We start from the raw sequence: 7800 nt of genomic DNA on the forward strand, positions 1-7800 counted from the left end.
AAGAGAGGGGAGCCTAGAATGCTTGGGGGCTGTTTGGCCGAGTGTTTGTCGCAATGAAATGAGTGGGCAACGGTTAGAAGTGAGGAGAGGGGTATTTATACCCCAAGTGAAAATCAAACCGTTCAGATCTACGTCGGAAGTTCCGACGCAGATCTCGGGACTTCCGACGTATGAAGAAAACACTGTTCACAACAGGTCAGAAGTCCGTGTGTGCAAGTCAGTGTCGGAACTTCTGACAAACGTCGGGACTTCCGACGGTCATCACTTCCGACGTACGTCGGGACTTCCGACGGTCATCACTTCCGACGTACGTCGGGACTTCCGACGGGCACAGTTAAACAGACAGCCAACACCGCTGAGGCCGGGACTTCTGACTGTCGGGACTTCCGACACACGTCGGGACTTCCGACTGTCGGGAGTTCCGACACACGTTGGGACTTCCGACGTCCACAGTCACCGCGCAGGCTGTGACTGAGAGTCAGCACTTCCGGCAAGAGTCATGACTTCCGACTGTCGGGAGTTCCGGCTTACGTCGGGACTTCCGACACCGACAGTCACAGAAAATTATTCTATGTGCTCGTGAAGTGCTAGAGTGTCTCATTATTGATTTAGTTATTATGCTTGAGCACTCTATCTTCCTCAGACCACCTAAACTTGCATCCCTCTTAATAGTACGGCATTCCTATTAACTCAAATTTAAAAGTATAAGGAAATTAAACCTTTTGAGTTGATCTCTTTGAACCGAAGCCGTGTTTTCCAATCTTCATCAAGTGAGGGTGCCAATCATGTTGATATTGATCTTTTCACTTGAGCATAGCCATCTTGAGCACGTGACTTGATTCCATTCATCAAATATGAATAACTCCAAATGCATCAAGTCACTTCCAACGCTTTGTCTAATATAGGTTTGATCCTCCACATCAATATGACTATCGCAGCTTGATTAGTACCTCAACTAAATGCAAGTACTTCCTTCTTCACCCTAGCTAGGTTCTTCGGCCGCCAAGCCGTCGCTTGCCCTTCACCCTTGCTTAGTACCTCAAAGCCTTTCCTTGCTATCTTCACCATCTCAAGCCATCAAGTCACATCTTGTGTTGAATCATCCATTCATTTGTATTGTTGTCTTTTTCTTTTCAATTTAGCAAGCTTCAAATATGAGACCATTCCATATGCAATCCCTCATGTCTCATTAATTAACTTTTATCGTGCTTGCTTTCACATAGATCATTGAAATCCCACAATAAATAAGCCTTCACATGAATTCCATTTGCATTGTTGTCTTATGCTTGAACTAGATTGTTTATACAACAATACATCATTTTTGGCTTTATACAATTTCATCAAGTATCTGTGAGATAATCAATTTCCTGTCTACACTTAGCAAACGGGTTAGTCCTTTAATCACGTTGTCATTCAATCATCCAAAACCCACTAAAGGGCTAGATGCACTTTCAATCTCCCCCTTTTTGGTGATTGATGACAACTTGATTAAAGCTTATAAAATGATATAAACATTTAAACTTTTGGGTTCAATGATTTATGAGAGGCTCCCCCTTAATATGTGCTTATGATTAGAATTCACAAACTGACCTCAAATGTCAATTGCACATATTAAAACAAATAGGAGACTCCCCCTAAATCATTGCATCCGTGGGGTGCATGTGTGTGTGACAAAGAGAAACTGTGATGCATATGACAAGATATATCATACAAGAATAAATATAAAGGCATCACATCAAATATTTTCATTCTAGCATGCATAGTCCTTATGAAAATAAATATGACACATGTAATTCACACATAGCACTCATTACAAATTTTCTCAGGTCCAGAAACCACTGATATATATAGATAAAGATCATGTCTCAAGAGATATATAGATAAAGCATAAGTAAGTCTCATCTCTCACATGATACAATCTATCTCAAATCCAAGATACATCAAAGAAGCTCAAAAACAAGAAACGACAGCCTGCAGTACATATCTTCAGGTACAAAGATAAGCAAATGAGACTATCCTGAAGCTTTAAACATATCTCTCCCCCTTAAGCTTTCATCTCTCTCTCCTCCTTAAGATTTAATCATATCTCTCCCCCTTTGTCATCTATCGCCAAAAAGGGTCACACAAAGCATAAAGGGTGCTTAAGGTACAAACTTTGTACTAATCTCTCCCTCTTTGTATTAACCTCTCCCCCTTTGTCATCTTAAAGAGGTTGTACTTGACACTTGTTTGCAATTTAAAATAGATCAAGTACATGGGTTTACTAGCTCATGAACAAACTCATACACTAACCACTAGATTATATAACCATTCAAGCAACAGTGGTAGTCTATGAATCTAAAAAATTTTCATTTGTAATGCATGATCCTATAAGCATGTACTATATGCACTAACCGCATACTAGTAAGGGATGAAAAATGATCATGCACAATACAATGATACCTTTGCTATATTGGAGAGGAAGATAGTCATATAGATTTCAATTCATTTCTCCAATAGCACCATGAAGTCCAATTATAAGCTTGGTGAAGACCAATAGATACCAATTCTTTAAATTCCTATTCTTCACCCTTATGAATTGAGAATCACTAATGATCAAGTGCACTCTTCTTGTTGTGGTTGGCTTGCTTCTTCTTTGATCATTGCTTGCTTGAGAGAACTAAAAGATGCACCACTTGTAATACCACTTGAAATTTCATGACTTGTTCTCTTTTGGGTGTTGCTTGCTTTCTAGACCAATCTCTTGATTTTCTTCAACCAAGTACCTCAAATATTTCTTTAGATTACCACTTCGATTTTAGCCATCCAAGCCTAGGGTGAAGTGACCTCTCTCCAAAGAACCATCCTTGATGCTCACTTGAAATAACTTGAAAGAAAATCACTTGATCCACTTGAAGGATTTTGTTTGATTGATCCATATTGTTGGACTTAATTTGATGAATAACTTTGAATCCTTCTTTAAGTCATTTTCTTTCTACTTGTTTAAGTTCTTTTCTTTCTATCAAAAGATCTCCAATTTTCACTAGAACTTAAACTCCACAAACAAATTGTCTTGTACTCATCATTTGTCATGCTTCTATCTCAAACCAAGACCAAAACATAGGTACCTCAATCACTTATAGATATGATTCTAATTTGAGGACCTTTGAATCTAAGTGACTTTTGATCAATCCAATAATTGTCACTTTCCTGATAGATTCTGTACTCTTCAAAGAATAAATTATATCTCCCAAAGTACATATCCAAAAACCACGAAATTTGGTGAAGATGTGACACACTAAGTCTTCTAGTAGCTGTAAAAATTTGAGCTTCTTTGGACTTCTATATTGCTACTAGATTTCATATCTTTCCACACAGGTACATGCTGAAAACTGCTGCACTATAGCTGACCAGATCTACTCCAAATCCGAAGTATCACTTATCCAAATCTCATGAAATTTGCACAGCAACTAATACCATAAGTGTAGAGCATGCAGACCAAATTTCAAGCCAATACAAATAGATTTGATTACTCAAACATGTCTATGATCACTGCTAGCTCAGATTTTCAATATTGGACAGATTTCAATAATTGAGCCATTTTTCTCTAAATTGAACCAAACTTGAAATCAACTTGTTTGAATACTCTCACAAGACATATGTCCATTCAAACCACTTACTAGAAGAAATCTTATGAACATATTCAATCAAACCAACTTCAAACTTGATTACTTAAGCATTTAATCCATTCAAACATCTCATAGCAAGCAACATATGCATATATATCCAATTCAATTAACTCATATGCACCCAAATAAACTTTGATCAACAAGAGATATACCTTGATAGCTTATGATCATCTTTGCAAGCTTCAACTCCACTTATTTGCATGCCTTCAAATATATCAATAAATTCCCACAACTTGAATATGACACTTGTATGTTGATAGCATATGGACTTCACTCAATTTTGACTTGGCATTGGGATAGAATTGCACTAGGCTTCAATACTTAACTCAACATAAGATGAACAATAATAATTCCATTGAATCAAGTCTCCAATGCCATGGTACCTACAAACGATCATCCACTTTTCGATGGTACCCAAACTAGTTTGGGTCCTCTCATGTTAGACGCAACATACTTAGGCATAGCCTTAGTATGAATAGCAGAATATTTTTGCAATACTAACCAATAGGGTACCATAACAAACCTTCCTAGGCATAATATTTGCATCAATTGAAATAGGCTTAGGATTCTCACTTATGGGACATAAATTAGCCAAGAATTGATTTTCTCTTTTTTGAATATTTGTCAAATTTATGTTTTTTCAAAACTTGAGAGAGATTTTAGTGGGACATAGGGATATTTGTAGACTTGAGAGAACCATGTCACATGTGATTAGGCAAATAATCAACCAAGGGTAGCAACAATCACAATATGACATGACTAGGTCACAAAGACCCAAAAACCACATGATTTTCAAAAACCACACCACCTACACATGCTAGTTAGGGATTTTGTAAAACATCTATCCTATATCACACAAATGCACACACTAGCATATAAAGGGCCTTAGATGCACTTACAATGCACGTATGTAACTACATACCTTTGCCTTGAGCCCACAATATCACCATTGAGATAATACATGGCATGACAACATCATGTTGACCTCACTTGTCAAATAATCATACCATATATGAAATCAATTTTCATCCAAAGGACTACAAATAATGCTAGATAAATTTGTTAGTCCACAATATCATCACTGAGATAATACATGGCATTACAACATCATGTTGACCTCACTTGTCAAATAATCATACCATATATGAAATCAATTTTCATCTAAAGGACTACAAATAATGCTAGATAAATTTAATAGTCCACAATGGTGCAAAATAGAAACTGAGCTCCCCCTAAATAAGTACCACAAGTAATTTGAATGACTTTCAACAAGCACTTTATTCTTTTAAGAATTTGGGAGTCAATTTTCTATTTTGACCAACACAAAAAGTAATTTGCCATATTTAAATTTCGTTGAGACATACTCACAACCCACTTAGGTTTGATAGATCACAAGCTTCTGAGCAAATTAAGGATATATGAAATCATATGGATCAAACCTCAATTGCATCCCAATTAGTGCTCTGGTTCCTGCCATACCGGACACGTCCGGTAGACATACCGGACATGTCCGGTAGGTGCAGGGCAGAAACAATTGAAGCGCTGCTTGTGATTCTTCGTTTTAGCTCTAGTACTTCTTGTATGCCTGCATCTGAACAAATGCATTGCTCTACTAGAGAGCCATTAAAAGCATCACATGGCAAACATGATAATTATTAAATGAAACTAATTAGCCACTTCCAATTATTTCACAAATATGCTTATTTGTGAGCCATTGAGCACTAAACACAAAGTGGCTATCCTATAAGGTTTTTAGGTACTTGTTATTAATGGTAGAGATGAAGTAAATGATATGGTCATTGATTTATCTTCGGGTCAACCATATATGAGATTATGATAAGAATTGATTGATAGATTGAGTGAATATTGTCAAATTGTTTGCTCAACCACCCCGAAGCTTTCATCTCACCACCAAGTACCTACATTATCAACCTAAGCACATTTTGGTACCCAACTCTTGTTGGGTCCTTTTGGGTTAGTCAACAAGTGCTTAGGCACCCAAATGGCCTTAGTACTAGTTTGTGGTGAACACATCACCTTGCTAGTGCTAACTCCATTTGAGGTCTTCCTAAGCATATTATTATAAACAAATGTGTTCGGCTTAGGGACGTTACCTTTTGGGCAATCATAGCTTAGATGCCCCTTTCTTCCACAAGCATAGCATATGCGACCTTTGTTTGCTCTATGCTTGTTTTGCTTGTATGGACATCCATCAACCTTGTGGCCCATCTCATTGCATCCATAGCATCTTCTTGTTGCAACTTGGGCTTCCTTTCTTGACTCTTGATATATAGGGCATTTCTTGGTAGGATGCCCCAATTTCTTGCTCATGAGACAAGCGCTTTGTCCATCACTCTTCACTTGCTTGGCCTCCTTGATTGAAACCTTTTGAGTGGCGGCTTCAACCTTGTCGGCCCAATTCTTATGTGGACACGTAGCCCACTCATGTCCATACAATCCACAACCATAGCACATCCTTTTTTCATATTTCTTGCTCTTGGTTGTGTTGGCCTTGCTTGAAATGTGATTCTTTTGTTGGGTTTTGGAGGAAGCAAGGTTTGAACCCTTCTCAAGCTTCTTCACCATGTTATCACGGTTATCTTGAGAAGGTTGTGCTTTCTCCTTACCCTTCAATCGAATCACATCTTTCTTTAATCTTTTCACCTCTTCTTTGAGCTCTATGTTTTCTATAAATTTTTGCTCAATCGAAGATTGGCTTGCTTGAGAAGCACACTCATTAGCACAAGAAATATTCAATTGAGATTGTGTACAAGTGAGTGTGTGAGTGGGAGGTTGAGATGATTTTACCGTTGTAATCACAACCTCATGAGCCACCTCAAGCATGATGCTTGATTCTACTAATTCTTCATGAGAGCACTTGAGATGAACATAGTTTGCTTGTAGCACATTATATTTGCTTGAGAGTTCATCTAATTTTGCCTTGAGCTCAAAGTTTTCCTTCTCTAGTTGTGAAACACTAGAAGAGGAGTTAGTAACTAAAGCATGCTCAATTGATAATTTTTCATACCTCTCATTTATGGCCTTTAGCTCTTGCAATTTGGAGATGAGAAACTTTTCTTGATTTTGAAGTGATTGCTCTTGTTTCTCATTCTCTTCCTCTAGCTCATCATTCTTCTCAACTAGCTTCATGAGAATGAGCTTGTCTTTGTTGCTTAGATGATCAAGAGTGTAGCTATCTTCAATTTCAACATCACTCTCTTCTTGATCATCTACTCGTGCTATCTCCTTGGCTTGATCTTTCTTGCTAGCCTTCTTCCTGCTTTTCTTGGCCATGAGACACAAGTGATGAGTATCATGAGATACTGAGGTTGACTCATCACTTGGCCGCCACCGGGCTTGAGCCTCATCATCACGGACTGTCTGATGTCCGGTTGCCTCGGCTTGCACCTCTTGCTCCGGCTCGGCGCTCTTGAGGTCTTGTGAGGCTTCTTCGCTGCATGAAGACATAATGGATATATTTTCCATTGACTTAACCTCAAGTGCATCATCGCATTTGGATTTTCCATATAACTCAATGAGTTTGGTCCAAATGAGATGAGCACTCTCCGGAGGTGGTTGTCCATTGAATATTGCCTCATCTTGAACCTCTGCACTCAATGTACTCAAAATGATATTAATAGCTTGAGCATTTAGTTGCACGCATATCTCTTCCTCTTTTGATAAATTCTTATAGTTGCTCCAATCAACTATAGGAAGAGGTATGTTTGCAAACACAATATGCTCAACAAGAGGACTAATATCTCTAAAAGCATTGAGTACATGAATTGACCAAGGTAGAAAGTTTGAACCATCATTTTGGAGAAGCATCGGCTCCAACTTGATAGGCGTCGACATCCTTTTCTCACGGCGGTGAAGCTTTAGGTGAGAACCTTGCTCTGATACCAATTGAAAGGATCTAGGATGCCGCCTAGAGGGGGGTGAATAGGCGTTTCTAAAAAATCAACACCTTTAAATGCGGAAACGATTAGTAATAGGAGTTTCCAAAATGGAAACTCCAAATCAAAGTAATACAACCCCTCACAAGTTAGCCACAAAGTGTATAAAAGATACTAGATAAACCTAGGGAGCCAAACAGTGGCAACCAAAGAGTTGAATCAAAATGCACTAGTCT

Source organism: Miscanthus floridulus, chromosome 18, assembly GCF_019320115.1.
Source record: "Miscanthus floridulus cultivar M001 chromosome 18, ASM1932011v1, whole genome shotgun sequence".
NCBI classification, from domain to species: domain Eukaryota; kingdom Viridiplantae; phylum Streptophyta; class Magnoliopsida; order Poales; family Poaceae; genus Miscanthus; species Miscanthus floridulus.